The sequence below is a fragment of the Phoenix dactylifera genome, chromosome 10 (genome assembly GCF_051530095.1).
Source record: "Phoenix dactylifera cultivar Ajwa chromosome 10, Ajwa_hap1_PhDact_Kaust_v1.1, whole genome shotgun sequence".
NCBI lineage: Eukaryota > Viridiplantae > Streptophyta > Magnoliopsida > Arecales > Arecaceae > Phoenix > Phoenix dactylifera.
The window spans coordinates 5,812,597-5,829,584 of NC_143199.1; positions in this window are offsets into that span (position 1 = coordinate 5,812,597).

Sequence of the window (16,988 nt, forward strand, 5' to 3'; positions counted from 1 at the left end):
TTTTCAGTCTTTCTGTCTTGTTACTCCCTGGAGTCGACTCGTTCTACTCTGGAGTCGACTCGAAGACTGTTCTTTTGAATTTTCCTTTGAATTTGCTCCTCCAATTTGAATCCTTTGAACTTGAAACTTGGGCCAATAAATTGTAGCTTTCTTCCAACTTTTCTTGAGAGCTTTGGAGGCCTTCTTGTGTTCTTTCAACTTGCTATGTTCCTTGCAAAATAAATATCTTTCTCCTTGCAACACAAACATTAGTATTTATACTTCAAGGTTTTGTGATCATCAAAATCAATATCTTTGGGTCATCAGTTATCATGAATCATCGGAGCGCCGGGCAGAGCCCGTGTCGACCTTTTATCTAATAAATGCATCCCTTCTGGAAGTCGGGGTTTGTTGCACGTATTAGCTCTAGAATTACTACGGTTATCCGAGGAGCACGTACCATCAAACAAACTATAACTGATTTAATGAGCCATTCGCAGTTTCACAATTTGAATTAGTTCATACTTACACATGCATGGCTTAATCTTTGAGACAAGCATATGACTACTGGCAGGATTAACTAGGTAGCACACATCCTCCAGCGACGCCGGAACCCCGCCCCTGCCGTCCCCCCGTCCTGCGGAGGGAGGACACAAGGGCAGGCCGGACATCGTCGCATTCCAGCCGGCAACCACGGCCGGCCACACTGGGGACAGGGATGCGGGGGCCGAGGGCCCCCGGACCGATAAATCCACCGCATCCGCGAGAGCCCACGGAGACCAGAGCAGCCGGATGGAACGGGAGGCCACGGAGGGACTCCCGACCAAGCGCGCTCGAGGGCCGAAGGAGGGCCGCCCCCCGCCACAGCGAAGGCGAGGGGTTCGGAAGAGGCACATGGGACGCCGACGTGTCCCCCACGAGGGGGGTAGGCCGCACGGGCAAACCAACGGATCGCAACGGGGCACGAAAGAGGCCCACCGAGCAGGAGTGAAGGGAAGCACCCAGCGGCGGTTGGCTGCAGCGAGGCAGGGAGCCCGCCGCGGGATGCGTAACCGAGACTGCTCACGCGCCGACACGATCGCGGCCGCGTCGCTCCCCAGTTCGACCAGCAGCCTCTAGCAGGGATAGGAGCGGAGCATATCATGTCCTCCAAAACCCTCAATCAATAGGAGTTTTTTTCCGTTAGTCGGTTCGAACATCGATTTTGAGAAAGTCATTTTCCACCCACCAGCACCGACTCACTCAGGGGCTATTTCACTCTGCCACAGGTCGAAAAAGGGCTTCGTTTTGGCATGCTAAAATGGAACGACCGGGGGATCCAATAGAACGAACCTCCACAGGAGTCTTTAGGTCCAATCCGGGTAGGGGCTGGCGTTCGGGCGGGGCCCGGTTTATCAAGGCTAAGAATGGCGGGGACTTTTCAATGAAAAGTCTCAATTTGATGTTATGAGCCGTATGCGGTGAGAGTCGCACGTACGGTAACGAGGGGGTCACTCCGTTTTTCCCGTCGTTCAAGGGGTCTGTGCGAGGGAGAGGCGATGTGCGATGGCGAGCAAAACCCACTTTTGTTGTCAGGGCGTTTCGCCCGACATTCGACGCGTGTCAAGTTGAAGAAATGAATGCAGCTTCATTCTTTTGCTGGTTTACATTCTTAAGGTATAAAGTCAGTCAGTCCCAGTATTGGGCAGGGCCGTTAGTGCCGTGAAAGGGAGCTCCGAAAAAGCAGCCAATTTCCTGCCTGATCGTGGGCCTGGTCCCGGAGAGGAGGGGAAAGGTTTCACACAAACCTATGGTATCGATTATCTCGAGACCTTTGCTCCTGTGGCCAAACTAAACTCAATTCCATTAGAAAGAAGCCAAAGCGACGTACCTACCGAATTCCACTACTTCTCCAGCGAAGCATTATGTTCCAAGACCGGCAACTCCCACAACCCCATGTTGTGACCAAGCAACTTCCCGATTTTTTTGATAGATCGTTTCGATATATCGTAGGGCACTTTTTGGTCTAAGGTGAAAAGAAGAAATCGAAAAGCAGTTCTGTTCCGCTGCCTGCGTTCTTCTTCGTGTCCGTTACAATTCCGAATCCGCTAAACCATGTTTCTTTTCTTTTTTTTTGTCCTCGGAGGGACTTCCCGAATGACCGTACCGGGGAATTGATTTTCGACTGCGGTCGCCTTGCTCCTTAGTTTCTTCTTCCATAAACGCTCAATCGTGTATTTCTCAGTGGTCTTAGAGGCGAGGTTTTGTACGTGCAGGGAATGGAAGTGCTTACTTGAAAATCAGCACTTTTCCAAATCCAGAAAACAGACGAGATTCCTTCCCATTCGACGCGTGTCAAGTTGAAGAAGTTCCGTTCCGTTCATAATTGCGTAAAAGTCGTCTCGTTCTTCCAAACGATCGGAGCAAGGGGTCCCGCGCCCATCCCCCACGCGCGGAGCCTTTCGGCCCGGAAACGCATGAAGGAGGGGTCGCCATCAGGGCGCCGACAGCGGAGCATCGCCGAGCATGAGATACCGCGAAGACCAAGGGACTCATTTGGAAAAGCTACGGGCCTTGGAGGCCAAACCACACACAGCCGAGCCAAGCTCAGCACCATCGGGCGCGGCCCCAACGCGCCAATCCAAACCGACAGGCCAGACCGTGCCCGCCCCCAAGAAACGGACTCCGAGAGCGCCCCCGAGATTCGGCCCAAGCGCGACCGACATTCGACCCACGGGCGGTCGAGCCCGGCCGCGCGCGCAACCGGCCGCGCGCGGCCCCTGGTGCCCGCCCGCCCGCGCGAGGCGGGGCGCTCGAAGGCGCGCAGGGCCGGGCGGCAGGCCCCGCGCGCGCGCCCGCGCCCGAACGCTCGGTGGAGCAAGGGCCCGGGCGCCGTGCCGCACGCGCACCAGAAAGAACGAACATGAGCGTGCCCGCCCGGGCCAGGGCCCTGGCGCGACGGCCGCGCGACGGCCCGAGCGCCCCCGCCGCGCGCGAGCGCCCGCGCGCCGCTCGGCCGAGGGCGCCCGGCCATGCGCAGAACCGAGCGACCACGCCACGGCCGCGCGAGCGCACAGGCGCGACAGCGGGACGGCGCGCGCGTCCGAGAGGCCGATCGGCCTAGCGCGCCCGTCCTTGCGCGAACCCGGGCAACGGCCCGCCCGCCCGCACGGCCCGGCCGCCCGGCCGCCCGCGCGACGCGCCCATCCGCGCGGGCCGCATGCGCAGAACCAAGCGACCACGCCGCGGCCGCGCGCGCGCCAAGGCGCGGGAGCAGGACGAAGCGCGCGCCCGAGCGGTCGATCGGCCCAGCGCGCCCGTCCTTGCGCGGCTCCGGCCAACGGCCCCGCGCACGCGCGGCGCGCCCGCCCTCGCGGCGCGCCCATCCGCGCGGGCCGACGGGCTCGGGCGGAAGGCCCGTCCAGGCAGGACACACCCCCTTACCTCCCCAGCGGGGCATCCTCCGAAGGCCCACCCCAAGGGCTCCAACGAATCGAGGAGCATTGCACACGGAAACGGCCCGGACGCGAGTCCCGGTCGCACGGGGTGCGCTTCCCGAACGTCCGGGACGCGCTTCCTGGGAGGGCCGATGGAGGGAGCCGAAGTGGCGCACGGCTGCCGGGCACGGACGGCCGAAGGCAGCGCCCGTGCGCCGGGAAGTCGGCAGGCGCGTGCCGGCTCCGTCGGGGACGAGATGTGCCGGGCAAGTCCGCCGCGAGGCAACGGTCCTGTGCGGAGTGGAGCGGAAGGCCCGCCGCGGCGGCAGCAGACCCCCCCTCCCTACCACCCCGGCGGGGCATCCGCCCAAAGCCCACCCCAAGCGTTCCAAAGTACCGAGGAGCGTTGCAAATGGGAACGGCCCGGACACGCGACCCGGTCGCACGGGATGCGCGTCCCGGTCGCACGGGTCGCACGTCCCGGGAGGGCCGACGGACGAAGCCGAAGCGGCGCACGGCCGCCGCGCACGGACGGCCGGCGGCGGCGCCCGTGCGCCGGAAAGTCGTCGGGCGCGCGACGGCTCCGTCGGGGACGAACGGTGCCGGGCACGACCGCCGCGGGGCAACGGACTTGTGCGGAGGGGGGCGGAACGCCCGCCGCGATGGCACCAGCCGCCCCTCCCTACCACCCCGACGGGGCATCCGCCCAAAGCCCACCCCAAGCGTTCCAAAGTACCGAGGAGCGTTGCAAACGGGAACCGCCCGGACACGCGTCCCGGTCGCACGGGATGCGCGTCCCGGTCGCACGGGTCGCGCGTCCAGGGAGGGCCGACGGAGGAAGCCGGCGCACGGCCGCCGGGCGGACGGCCGGCGGCGGCGCCCATGCGCCGGGGCCTCGGCGGGCGTGGGCCGGCTCCCTCGGGGACGAACGGTGCTGGGCACGCCCGCCGCGAGGCGACGGACTTGTGCGGAGTGGAGCAGAAGTCCCGCCGCGGCAGCAGCAGCCCCCCTCCCTACCACCCCGGCGGGGCATCCGCCCAAAGCCCACCCCAAGCGTTCCAAAGTACCGAGGAGCGTTGCAAACGGGAATGGCCCGGACACGCGTCCCGGTCTCACGGGATGCGCGTCCCGGTCGCACGGGTCGCGCATCCCGGGAGGGCCGACGGAGGAAGCCGGCGCACGGCCGCCGCGCGGACGGCCGGCGGCGGCGCCCATGCGCCGGGGCCTCGGCGGGCGCGTGCCGGCTCCCTCGGGGACGAACGGTGCCGGGCACGCCCGCCGCGAGGCGACGGACTTGTGCGGAGTGGAGCGGAAGTCCCGCCGCGGCTGCAGCAGCCCCCCCTCCCTACCACCCCGGCGGGGCATCCGCCCAAAGCCCACCCCAAGCGTTCCAAAGTACCGAGGAGCGTTGCAAACAGGAACGGCCCGGACACGCGTCCCGGTCGCACGGGATGCGCGTCCCGGTTGCACGGGTCGCGCGTCCCGGGAGGACAGACCGAGCAAGCCGAAGTGCCGCTCACGGCCGCCGCGAGGGCCGTACGGCGCCGGCGCCCGTGCCCCGTGGCACGGGCTAGAGCGTGCCCCCGTGCCACCCCATCGGGGCATCGGCGCAAAGCCCACCACGGGGTAGATAACCGAAGGCAACGAGGGACGGTGGATGCACATATCCGAGCAGTGGCGATAGGGCCGGAGGGAGCACCGACAGGGCCGTGAGATTTTAAAGTACCGAGGGAATTTGCAAACCGGGCCAGCCCCTCCCCCCGTCCATCGCACGCCGATCGGGGGTCCGGCTCCCCGCGGGGGGCTGCCGGCATGCGCTCCCGGTGCAGGCATCGACGAGCCGCCCGCGACCTCCACTCGGGTCCGAGCCCCCAAGCGCAGATGCCGAAACGCGCCGGCCGCGGCAGCCCCACCCCTGCCACCCCATCGGGGCATCGGCGCAAGGCCCACCCTGGGGTAGATAACCAAAGGCAACGAGGGACGGTGGATGCACATATCCGAGCAATAGCGATAGGGTCGGAGCGAAGACCAAGGGGGTCGGGGGGTTTTAATGTTCCGAGGGAAGTTGGAAACGGGGCCCGCCCGGACGCCCGTCCCTCGCACGCCGATCGGGGGTCCCGCACCCCGCGGGGGGCTGCCGGCATGCGCACCTAGTACAAGCATCGACGAGTCGCCCGCGACCTCCACTCGGATCCGGCGGCGCACGCGCGGATGGCGAAACGCGGCGGCCGCGGCTGCAGCCCCCCTACCAACCCGTTGGCGCGTCGGCGCAAAGCCCACCCTGGGGAGGATAACCGAAGGCAACGAGGGACGATGCATGCACATATCCGAGCAATACCGAGAGGGTCGGGGGGAAGACCGAGAGGCAAGGGGTGTTTAGAGTACCGAGGGAAGTTGCGAAAGGGGCCCGCCCGGACGCTCGCCGCTCGCACGCGGATCGGGGGTCCGGCGTTGCGCGCCACCGGCCAGCGCGATCCGGCGGGGCGCACGGAGGGCGCCGCCCATCGTCGGAGCTTGCTCGGTCATCTCTGCCGCACGGACACGTGCGCGCCGCCGCGTAAGGTTCGGCCGGCGGGGCGGATGGTTCGCCGCCGCAGGCCTTTCCCGCAGCCGGAACGTGGGCCCGGCGTTGCGCGCCGGCGGGCCGCGCAATCCGCCGGGGCGCCCGGCGGGCGCCGCCCGTCGCCGGGGCTTCGCTCGGTCATCTCGGCCGCACGGACACGTGCGCGCAGCCGCGGAAGGTTCGGCCGGCGGGGCGGACGGTTCGCCGACGCAGGCCTTTACCGCGGCCGGAACGCGGGACCGGCGTTGCGCGCCGGCGGAAGGCGCGATCCGGCAGGGCGCACGGCAGGCGCCGCCCGGGCTTCGCTCGGTCATCTCGGCCGCACGGACACGTGCGCGCCGCCCATCGCCGGGGCTTCGCTCGGTCATCTCGGCCGCGCCGCCACGTGCGCGCCGCCGCAGAAGGCTCGGCCGGCCGGGCGGACGGTTCGCCGCCGCAGGCCTTTCCCGCAGCACGCGCCCCTTCGCCCGAACGACCGCGGGACTCCGGTACGGCCTAGCCGTCGGCCGCCCGGCGGCAAGCCGTCGGGGCCGCTCGATCCGCGTCGCGTGCCGGCCGCCGCTCGGGCCAGCCGGCCGGCTGCCGCACGTAACCTCTGACCTCATCAGCGGTCGATCCGCACCGTGCTAGTTTTCGGTGCGGACCCGTCGGGGCCGTGCGGCGCCGGCCGTCGCATCCGGTTCCGCGGGCGCCGCCCGGTTGCCTCCCGCCCTCGTGTGCTCGCGCCGGTCGGGCGACGCGGTGCCCGCGGGACTCGGGCACGGTTGAGGCGTCGGCCGCCCGGCGGCATGCCACCGCCGGTCCGCGCCGCGTGCCGGCTGCGCTCCTCCCCGCGCCCGTCCGCGGCGGGCCCGCCGCTGCTCGGCCTAGCCCCCCGGCTGCCGCACGTAACCTGCGACCTCGTCGGCGCTGGATGCGCGTCGTGACAGTTTTCGGTGGGGCGCCGCGGAGGCGCCGGGGGCCCGTGCGACGGGCCAGGGGGCGAACGGAGGGCTCGGTCAGCCCGAACAGGGGACCGGCGACAAAGAAGAGCGGTCACGCAAAACTTCGTAAGCGACGGGATGACGGGCCGACCGATCCGAAGCGCCGCGCATGGCCGCCGCAAGGGCCGGCCGGAGGCTGCGACCGCACGCCGCGCCAGAGGAAGAGCGTGCCGGCTCCGTCGGGAACCAACTGCGCGCGGCACGTCCGAGCGAGACGACGGGCCGACACGGAAGGCCCGCCGCCAAGGCCGCAAAACCGACAAAGGAACCCACGGGGACGCACCAGAGCGGGCAAAGCTTTCACCGAACGGGACGGGACCGAGCCCCCGCAACAGGCGAGGGCGACGGATCGGACCAAGTAAGGCCGATCCCGCTCCACGCACGCGCGGCCGCAGGAACTTCGTGAGGGACGGGACGACCGGCCGACCGAACCGAAGCGCCGCGCACGGCCGCCGCAAGGGCCGGCCGGAGGCATAGACCGAGCACCGGGCCAGCGGAAGGAGCGTGCCGGCTCCGTCGGGGACCAACTGCGCACGGTCCGTCCGAGCGAGCCGACGAACCGGCGCGGAAGGCCCGACGCCGAGCCCGCAAAACCGACAAAGGAACCCACAGGGACGCACCAAAGCGGCCAAAGATTTCACCGAACGGGACGGGATCGAGCCCACGCAACATGCGAGGGCGACGGATCGGACCAAGTAAGGCCGATCCAACTCCGCGCGGGCACGGCCGCAAACACTTCGTGAGGGACGGGAAGACCGGCCGACCGAACCGAAGCGCCGCGCACGGCCACCGCAAGGGCCGGCCGGAGGCATAGACCGAGCGCCGCGCCAGCGGAAGGAGCGTGCCGGCTCCGTCGGGTACCACCTGCGCACGGTCCGTCCGAGCGAGCCGACGGATCGGCGCGGAAGGCCCGGCGCCGAGCCCGCAAAACCGACAAAGGAACCCACAGGGATGCACCAAAGCGGCCAAAGATTTCACCGAACGGGACGGGACCGAGCCCACGCAACATGCGAGGGCGACGGATCGGACCAAGTAAGGCCGATCCAACTCCGCGCGCGCGCGGCCGCGAACACTTCGTGAGGGACGGGAAGACCGGCCGACCGAACCGAAGCGCCGCGCACGGCCGCCGCAAGGGCCGGCCGGAGGCGTAGACCGAGTGCCGCACCAGCGGAAGGAGCGTGCCGGCTCCGTCGTGGGCCAACTCCGCGGGGCCTATCCGAGCGAGCCGACGGGCCGGTGCGGAAGGCCCGGCCGAACCTGCAAAACCGACAAAGGAACCCACAGGGACGCACCAGAGCGGACAAAGATTTCACCGAACGGGACGGGACCGAGCCCACGCAACATGCGAGGGCGAAGGATCGGACCAAGTAAGGCCGATCCAACTCCACGCGCGCGCGGCCGCGAACACTTCGTGAGGGAAGGGAAGACCGGCCGACCGATCCGAAGCACCGCGCACGGCCGTCGCAAGGGCCGACCGAAGGCGTAGACCGAGCGCCGCACCAGCGGAAGGAGCGTGCCGGCTCCATCGTGGGCCAACTCCGCGGGGCCCATCCGAGCGAGCCGACGGGCCGGCGCGGAAGGCCCGGCCGAACCCGCAAAACCGACAAAGGAACCCACAGGGACGCACCAGAGCAGACAAAGATTTCACCGAACGGGACGGGACCGAGCCCACGCAACATGCGAGGGCGAAGGATCGGACCAAGTAAGGCCGATCCAACTCCGCGCGCGTGCGGCCGCGAAAACTTCGTTAGGGACGGGACGACGGGCCGACCGATCCGAAGCGCCGTGCACGGCCGCCGCAACGGCCGGCCGGGGGCGTAGACCGAGCGCCGCGCCAGCGGAAGGAGCGTGCCGGCTCCGTCGTGGGCCCGCTGCGCGTGGCCCATCCGAGCGAGCCGACGGGCCGAATCCCTCGAGGACGAACGGTGCCGGGCACGCCCGCCGCGAGTGCCCGCGGCGGGCTTGTGCGGAGTGGAGCGGAAGGCCCGCCGCGGCAGCAGCAGCCCCCCCTCCCTACCACCCCAGCGGGGCATCCGCCCAAAGCCCACCCCAAGCGTTCCAAAGTACCGAGGAGCGTTGCAAACGGGAACAGCCCGGACACGCGTCCCGGTCGCACGGGATGCGCATCCCGGTCGCACGGGTCGCGCGTCCCGGGAGGGCCGACGGAGGAAGCCTAAGTGCCGCGCGCGGCCGCCGCGACGGCCGGACGGCGGCGGCGCCCGTGCGCTGCGGCAAAGGCGGGAGCGGCCTGGCTCCGTCCGGGGCGCCGCGAGCTTCGGTCGAACCTTTGCCGTGACTCTTCGCAATAGGCCAAGCCCATTCACACTTGGCCAAGCCTAGGCCAAGCCAAGGCCTCCAATGCTTGGCCAAGTGCCTCCAAGGTCGGCCAAGACGGTGCCCAGCGTGCCAAAGCCATGGCATGCCCATGCGCGGCCCAAGCCGCGCCCATGCGCCCCAGCCGCACGCGGCCGCGCGCGCGCCCTGGCCACGGCCGCCCTGGCGCGCGCGCCCGCGTGTTAGAGGGCGTCTCTCGGCCCCGAGCCACCACACCAAGCCTCGCACCTTGGCTCCTTGCGGACGCCTTAGAATTGAAGAAACGCGGGCCGAACGGGTAACGCCGGTTGTGTGCCGAGCACTTAATAACCAAGGGAATCAAGGCAAGGGGAGGGCCTACTGGCTGCAGCTTGGCCCGACCCTTGGCTTGAATGAAACAACCAAACAATGCAAGTATTTGTGGAGGAAAGATTAAGGTTGATTCTATTCCCAAAATGAAGCTACAAGCTTAATCTAGTGGAACTATGATGGGTTCTCTCTAGCCCAAGTCCAAGAGCAAGCTCAAGGACCGAATACAATAGGGCAAAGCCCTCCCAAGCCCTTAGGCCGAAAATACAAGAGACTACAATGTTCAATCATCTAAGATTCTAAGCCCCCAAAAGATGTCCCTCCATGGCTTATTTATAGCCTTACAAGTCTTCATATGGATGCCCAAAGGGATGGCTAAGGCATGGGTTCATAGGGCCTAGGCATGGCCAAGGCCATGGTTGCTTGTGGCACAAGGCTGCACACTTGTCATGGTTGCTGCAGCAAGGTCTTTGGCATGGCTGTGGCATGGCTGTGGCATGGGCTGGCAGCATGGCTGGCAGGGCTGTCATGGCTGGCAGGAGGCATGGCTGGGCTGGCAGGGCACTGCTGCAGGGCTGGGCAGCAGGCTGGGCAAGGCCTTGGCAGTGGCAAGGCCTTGGCAGGCGGCTGGGGCAGCTGGCAGGTCGGCAGCAGGCTGGACAGGGCGCTGGGCACGGCAGCAGGGCGGCCAGAGGCTGGGCACAGGCTGGCAGGGCGCCTGGGCACAGGGCTGGGCCGGCAGGGGCGCTGTGGCAGGGCGCTGGGGCGCGGCAGGGGGCGTGCCAGGGCGCTGGCAGGGCGCCTGGGGGCTGTGGCAGGGCGGCAGGGTGGCTGGCAGGGCGCTGGGGCGCGGCTGGCAGGCAGTGGCGCGCGGCAGGGGCGCTGGCAGGGCGCGCGGCGGGGCGCGGCACGGGCGCCGAGGCGCGGCAGGGTGCGGGCGGCGGGTGCAGGCGGCGCGCGCAGGCCGCTGTCAGGCGGGCGCGCGCAGGCGCGCAGGCGGCGCGCGCAGACTGCGCGCGCAGGCGGGCGCGGGGCGCGCGCTGTCGGGCGCGCCTGGGCGAGCGCGCGCGGGCGCGTGCGGCGAGGTTCGGGCGGCCGAACCTCGCCCGGTAGCGGGCGCGCGCTGTGCGGCGGCCGGCGAGTTCGGGCGGCCGAACCTCGCCCGGCAGGCGCGCGGGGGCTGGCGCGGCCTGCGCGCGCGCGGCCTGGGCGTGCGCGGCCAGGGCCTGGGCGCGCGCTGGCGCTACCTGGGCGCGCGCAGGCGCGCATGGCCGCGGCCTGGGGGCTCACGGGCGCGTGCGGCGGGCGTGCACGGGCACGGCGTGTGTCGCGCATGGGTGTGCCGTGCCTTTGGCATGCTTGGCCTTGTCTTGGCCGACCTTGGACATACTTGGCCAAGCGTTGGGAGCCTTGGTTTGGCCAAGGCTTGGCCAAGTGCAAAGGAGGTTGGCCAAGGCTTTGCCAAGTGTGGGAAGGCTCGGCCAAGTGTGAATGGGCTTCGGCCAATGTTCTCCAAATGAAATAGTTGTCCCATACCTCGTTCTTGATCTTGGCATGACCTTCCATTGTCCTCCTCCGGGCCGGGATTCTCCATTGCTTGAGGGGCTCGGTGGTGCGGCGGGCTTGGGTCCTCAACATTCCCCCTCCCTTGAAAATTATCCTTGTCCTTAAGGATCGAGTTCGGGCACCACCATCCTTTGTCGCCGTAGTCTCCCCATGAATCTCCTTCTCTTGGCCTTCTACCCCAATGAGCGACCACTTGATATTTCTTCCATTTCTTTTTAAATTTCTTCCAGTCGAGGGGAGGCTTCTCATGGTTGCATGTGTGGAGCCACCCAAGTTGGCTCCCTCCTTTGCCATTGTAAAAATGTGCCATCACCTTCTTCATGTAGAGGAGCCGTAGTGGATCATGTGCGAGGCCCTCAACCATGAGAATCCTTTTGCAAAAATTTAGTCCACCCCTTCGGTTGTATGGTGCAAGTGCAATATTTGGCGCCTCACATACTTCCTGAATTCTTTGAGCCCAAATATCATACCTTGCCACTTCCCAAGTGATGTTCCATGTCAAGGCATTGAGCACTTCATAAGGGCTCTCCTTCATTCCTTTGACTTCTTCCTTTGGTTGGAGCACAAGCTTGAACTCATAATGTTGCAGCATGGCTTGGAATTCTCGCTTGGGTTTGCCACCGGCTATTAGTGGGAAGGCTTGATCACCCACTAACGCTTCTGATTTGCTGCTGTTGCTCTCCGAAGATGGGGTTTGAAATGGTACCTTTGCTTGATCCACCGTCACACAAGATGCAGAATTTTCTGCTGCAGAATTTTCTGCAGCGGCTGAAATTGTGGGTGCCGAGTTGGGTTTGATCTTGGATGCCCATAGCTGGATGTTCTTGGCATGGCTTGCTGTTGCATCAATAGGGCTTCCTCCTCCTTCAGCCTTCAGCAAATTGGGCCCTTCCGCATCAGCCTCCTCTTGTGGCTTGTCATCTTCTCGGCATGCTGCAGAATTTGTTGCAGAAATTTCTGCAGCTGCCGAAGTGGTTGGTGCAGCAATTTCAGTCGCCAAATGTGCTATTTCCTTGGGCACCCCTTCCTCGTTCTTGTCGCCATCATCCTCCAAGAGTGCTTGATCAGCCTCTTGCTGATTGGATGCTTCATCGGGTGTTTCATCATGCTCGATCATCCTTTGTTGTAGGTGCTCTTTGCTGAAATTTGGGAAGTCCAAGGTAGACTCCCTCTCCTGGGGCCGTGGTCCTCCCATAGCCTCCTCACCATGGTCAGCAACATTTGGCTCCTTTCTCTCCTCCATATCTTTTCTTGGGTCTCCAAGGTTTAGATCATGGGAAATCTCCTCCGTGGGCTGTCTTATATGATAATGGCTAGCCCCAAGCTTCATACACCTTCGGGCCTCCTCTAACTCCCTTTTTATCATCATCAATTGGCCCTCTCTCCACCTTCTTTCTCCATAGCCATGCTCCCCATGGCGGCTAGCATAGCTACTTGCTCCTTGAGCACTCCTATACTCTCCTCTTCTTTCTTCTTCTCTCCACCAACTCTCTTTCTTTTCTTCTCTTCTCTTCTCCTTTCTTCTCTTTTCTTTTCTTCTCTTTTCCTTTCTTCTCGATCCCTCACTTGGCCCTGCCGAGAGGCGTGCGACCAATGTTCATTTCTCCTCACTTCTTTCTCCCTTTTTCTCTCTTCTTTTCTTCTTCCTTCTCCCATTCTCATATACTCATCTTTTCTCTCTCTCTCTTCCGTAGCCCTTAGATTCATTCCAATTTTGGCTAGGGTCTCATTTGCCCTCATCAAACAAGCCTCACTCTCCATTATGTTTACCATATTAACCCAAAATAAAATTTGAAATTTATTTGAGTTGTAGGCGTTACCTCTTAGGAAGAAAACTTCCTAATGAAACCTCTCAATGAAAGCACCATTGTTGGAGGGCGTCTCTCGGCCCCGAGCCGCCACACCAAGCCTCGCACCTTGGCTCCTTGCGGACGCCTTAGAATTGAAGAAACGCGGGCCGAACGGGTAACGCCGGTTGTGTGCCGAGCACTTAGTAACCAAGGGAATCAAGGCAAGGGGAGGGCCTACTGGCTGCAGCTTGGCCCGACCCTTGGCTTGAATGAAACAACCAAACAATGCAAGTATTTGTGGAGGAAAGATTAAGGTTGATTCTATTCCCAAAATGAAGCTACAAGCTTAATCTAGTGGAACTATGATGGGTTCTCACTAGCCCAAGTCCAAGAGCAAGCTCAAGGACCGAATACAATAGGGCAAAGCCCTCCCAAGCCCTTAGGCCGAAAATACAAGAGACTACAATGTTCAATCATCTAAGATTCTAAGCCCCCAAAAGATGTCCCTCCATGGCTTATTTATAGCCTTACAAGTCTTCATATGGATGCCCAAAGGGATGGCTAAGACATGGGTTCATAGGGCCTAGGCATGGCCAAGGCCATGGTTGCTTGTGGCACAAGGCTGCACACTTGTCATGGTTGCTGCAGCAAGGTCTTTGGCATGGCCGTGGCATGGCTGTGGCATGGGCTGGCAGCATGGCTGGCATGGCTGGGCTGGCAGGAGGCATGGCTGGGCTGGCAGGGCACTGCTGCAGGGCTGGGCAGCAGGCTGGGCAAGGCCTTGGCAGTGGCAAGGCCTTGGCAGGCGGCTGGGGCAGCGGGCAGGTCGGCAGCAGGCTGGACAGGGCGCTGGGCACGGCAGCAGGGCGGCCAGAGGCTGGGCACAGGCTGGCAGGGCGCCTGGGCACAGGGCTGGGCCGGCAGGGGCGCTGGGGCGCTGTGGCAGGGCGCTGGGGCGCGGCAGGGGGCGTGCCAGGGCGCTGGCAGGGCGCCTGGGGGCTGTGGCAGGGCGGCAGGGTGGCTGGCAGGGCACTGGGGCGTGGCTGGCAGGCTGTGGCGCGCGGCAGGGGCGCTGGCAGGGCGCGCGGCGGGGCGCGGCACGGGCGCCGAGGCGCTGCAGGGTGCGGGCGGCGGGCGCAGGCGGCGCGCGCAGGCCGCTGTCGGGCGGGCGCGCGCGGGCGCGCAGGCGCCTGTGTTGGAGGGAGGCTTTCGGCCCTAAGCCTCCACACCACTCTTGCCACGAGCTCCGCGTGCGCTTCTTGATAAGTTGCTGATTTAGGCCGATTGGGGTAACGCCGGATAGAGTACGGACTCTTAGCACTCAAGGGAATCAAGGCAAGGGGAGGGCCTACTGGCTGCAGCTTGGCCCGACCCTTGTCTTGAATGAAAACAACTCAAGAACACAAGTATATTTAGAGGAACGCTTGAGGTGGTTTCTATTCCCAAAATGAAGCTACAAGCATAAATCTAGAGGAAACTATGATTGGTCTCCCCTAGCCCAAGTCCAAGAGCAAGCTCAAGGACCGAATACAATAGGGCAAAGCCCTCCCAAGCCTAAGGCCGAAAATACAAGAGACTACAATGTTCAATGATCTCAGCTTTTAAAAGATGTCCCTCCATAGCTTATTTATAGCCTTACAAGTCTTCATATGGATGCCCAAAGGGATGGCTAAGGCATGGCTTCATAGGGCCTAGGCATGGCCAAGGCCATGGTTGCTTGTGGCACAAGGCTGCACACTTGTCATGGTTGCTGCAGCAAGGTCTTTGGCATGGCTGTGGCATGGCTGTGGCATGGGCTGGCAGCATGGCTGGCAGGGCTGTCATGGCTGGCAGGAGGCATGGCTGGGCTGGCAGGGCACTGCTGCAGGGCTGGGCAGCAGGCTGGGCAAGGCCTTGGCAGTGGCAAGGCCTTGGCAGGCGGCTGGGGCAGCTGGCAGGTCGGCAGCAGGCTGGACAGGGCGCTGGGCACGGCAGCAGGGCGGCCAGAGGCTGGGCACAGGCTGGCAGGGCGCCTGGGCACAGGGCTGGGCCGGCAGGGGCGCTGGGGCGCTGTGGCAGGGCGCTGGGGCGCGGCAGGGGGCGTGCCAGGGCGCTGGCAGGGCGCCTGGGGGCTGTGGCAGGGCGGCAGGGTGGCTGGCAGGGCGCTGGGGCGCGGCTGGCAGGCTGTGGCGCGCGGCAGGGGCGCTGGCAGGGCGCTGGGCGCTCGGCAGGGGCGCTGGCAGGGGCGCTGGGGCGCTGCAGGGGCGCTGGCAGGGCGCCTGGGCGCGCGGCAGGCGCGCGGCAGGCGCGCGGCATGGCGCGCGGCAGGCGGCGCGGCAGGGCGCGCGGCAGGCGGCGCGGCAGGGCGCGCGGCAGGCGGCGCGGCAGGCGGCGCGCGCAGGCCGCTGTCGGGCGGGCGCGCGTGGGCGCGCAGGCGGCGCGCGCAGACGGCGCGCGCAGGCGCCTGTCGGGCGCGCGTGGGCGCGCGCAGGCGGGCGCGCCTGGGCGAGCGCGGGCGGGCGCGTGCCGCGAGGTTCGGGCGGCCGAACCTCGCCCGGTAGCGGACGCGCGCGGGCGGGCGCGGCCAGCGCGCGGGCGGGCGCGCCCAGCGGGCGGACGGGCGCGGCCTGCGCGCGCGCGGCCTGGACGCGCGCGGCCAGGGCCTGGGCGCACGCGGCCAGGGCCTGGGCGCGCGCAGGCGCGCAGGGCCGCGGCCTGGGGGCTCACGGGCGCGTGCGGCGGGCGTGCACGGGCGCGGCTTGTGTCGCGCATGGGTGTGCCGTGCCTTTGGCATGCTTGGCCTTGTCTTGGCCGACCTTGGACATGCTTGGCCAAGCATTGGGAGCCTTGGTTTGGCCAAGGCTTGGCCAAGTGCAAAGGAGGTTGGCCAAGGCTTGGCCAAGTGTGGGAAGGCTCGGCCGAGGCTTGGACATGTGCGCGGCATGCTCGGCCAAGGTTGGGCGTGCTTGGCCGAGGCTTGGCATTGATGGTATGGGCCCGGTGCGCGCGGGCGATGTCGGGCACGCGGCGGGCGCGGACGACCGCGGATGCATGCGGGCGAGCGCGGGCGTCGTCGGGCGCGCGGCGGGCCGAATGTCGGGGTGCTTGGCCAAGGTTCGGCCAAGTGTGAAGATGCTCGGCCGAGGCTTGGCCAAGCGTGAAGGGGCTTGGCCAAGGCTCGGCCATCCTTCCAAGCCAGTAGTTGGCTCGATCCTTGATCTTGGTCTTGGTAGGACCCTCCTTCGGTAGCTTCCGAGCCCGGACCTCTCCTTGGTGGTGGAATTTGATGGTGGTGTATGAGGGAGGTCCGCAACAGCCTGTCGGGCGCGCGTGGGCGCGCGCAGGCGGGCGCGGGGCGCGCGCTGTCGGGCGCGCCTGGGCGAGCGCGCGCGGGCGCGTGCGGCGAGGTTCGGGCGGCCGAACCTCGCCCGGTAGCGGGCGCGCGCTGTGCGGCGGCTGGCGAGGTTCGGGCGGCCGAACCTCGCCCGGCAGGCGCGCGCGGGCGGGCGCGCCCAGCGCGCGGGCGGGCGCGGCCGGCGCGCGCACGGCCAGGGCCTGGGTGCGCGCTGGCGCTGCCTGGGCGCGCGCAGGCGCGCATGGCCGCGGCCTAGGGGCTCACGGGTGCGTGCGGCAGGCGTGCACGGGCACGGTTTGTGTCGCGCATGGGTGTGCCATGCCTTTGGCATGCTTGGCCTTGTCTTGGCCGACCTTGGACATACTTGGCCAAGCATTGGGAGCCTTGGTTTGGCCAAGGCTTGGCCAAGTGCAAAGGAGGTTGGCCAAGGCTTGGCCAAGTGTGGGAAGGCTCGGCCAAGTGTGAATGGGCTTCGGCCAATGTTCTCCAAATGAAATAGTTGTCCCATACCTCGTTCTTGATCTTGGCATGACCTTCCATTGTCCTCCTCCGGGCCGGGATTCTCTATTGCTTGAGGGGCTCGGTGGTGCGGCGGGCTTGGGTCCTCAACACCGCGCCCAGGCCACGGCCGCGCCGGACCCGCGCCCGCGCCCAGGCCACGGCCGCGCGCGACCGCGCCCAGGCCGCGCGCGCCCGCGCCCAGGCCGCGCGCGCCCGCGCCCAGGCCACGGCCGC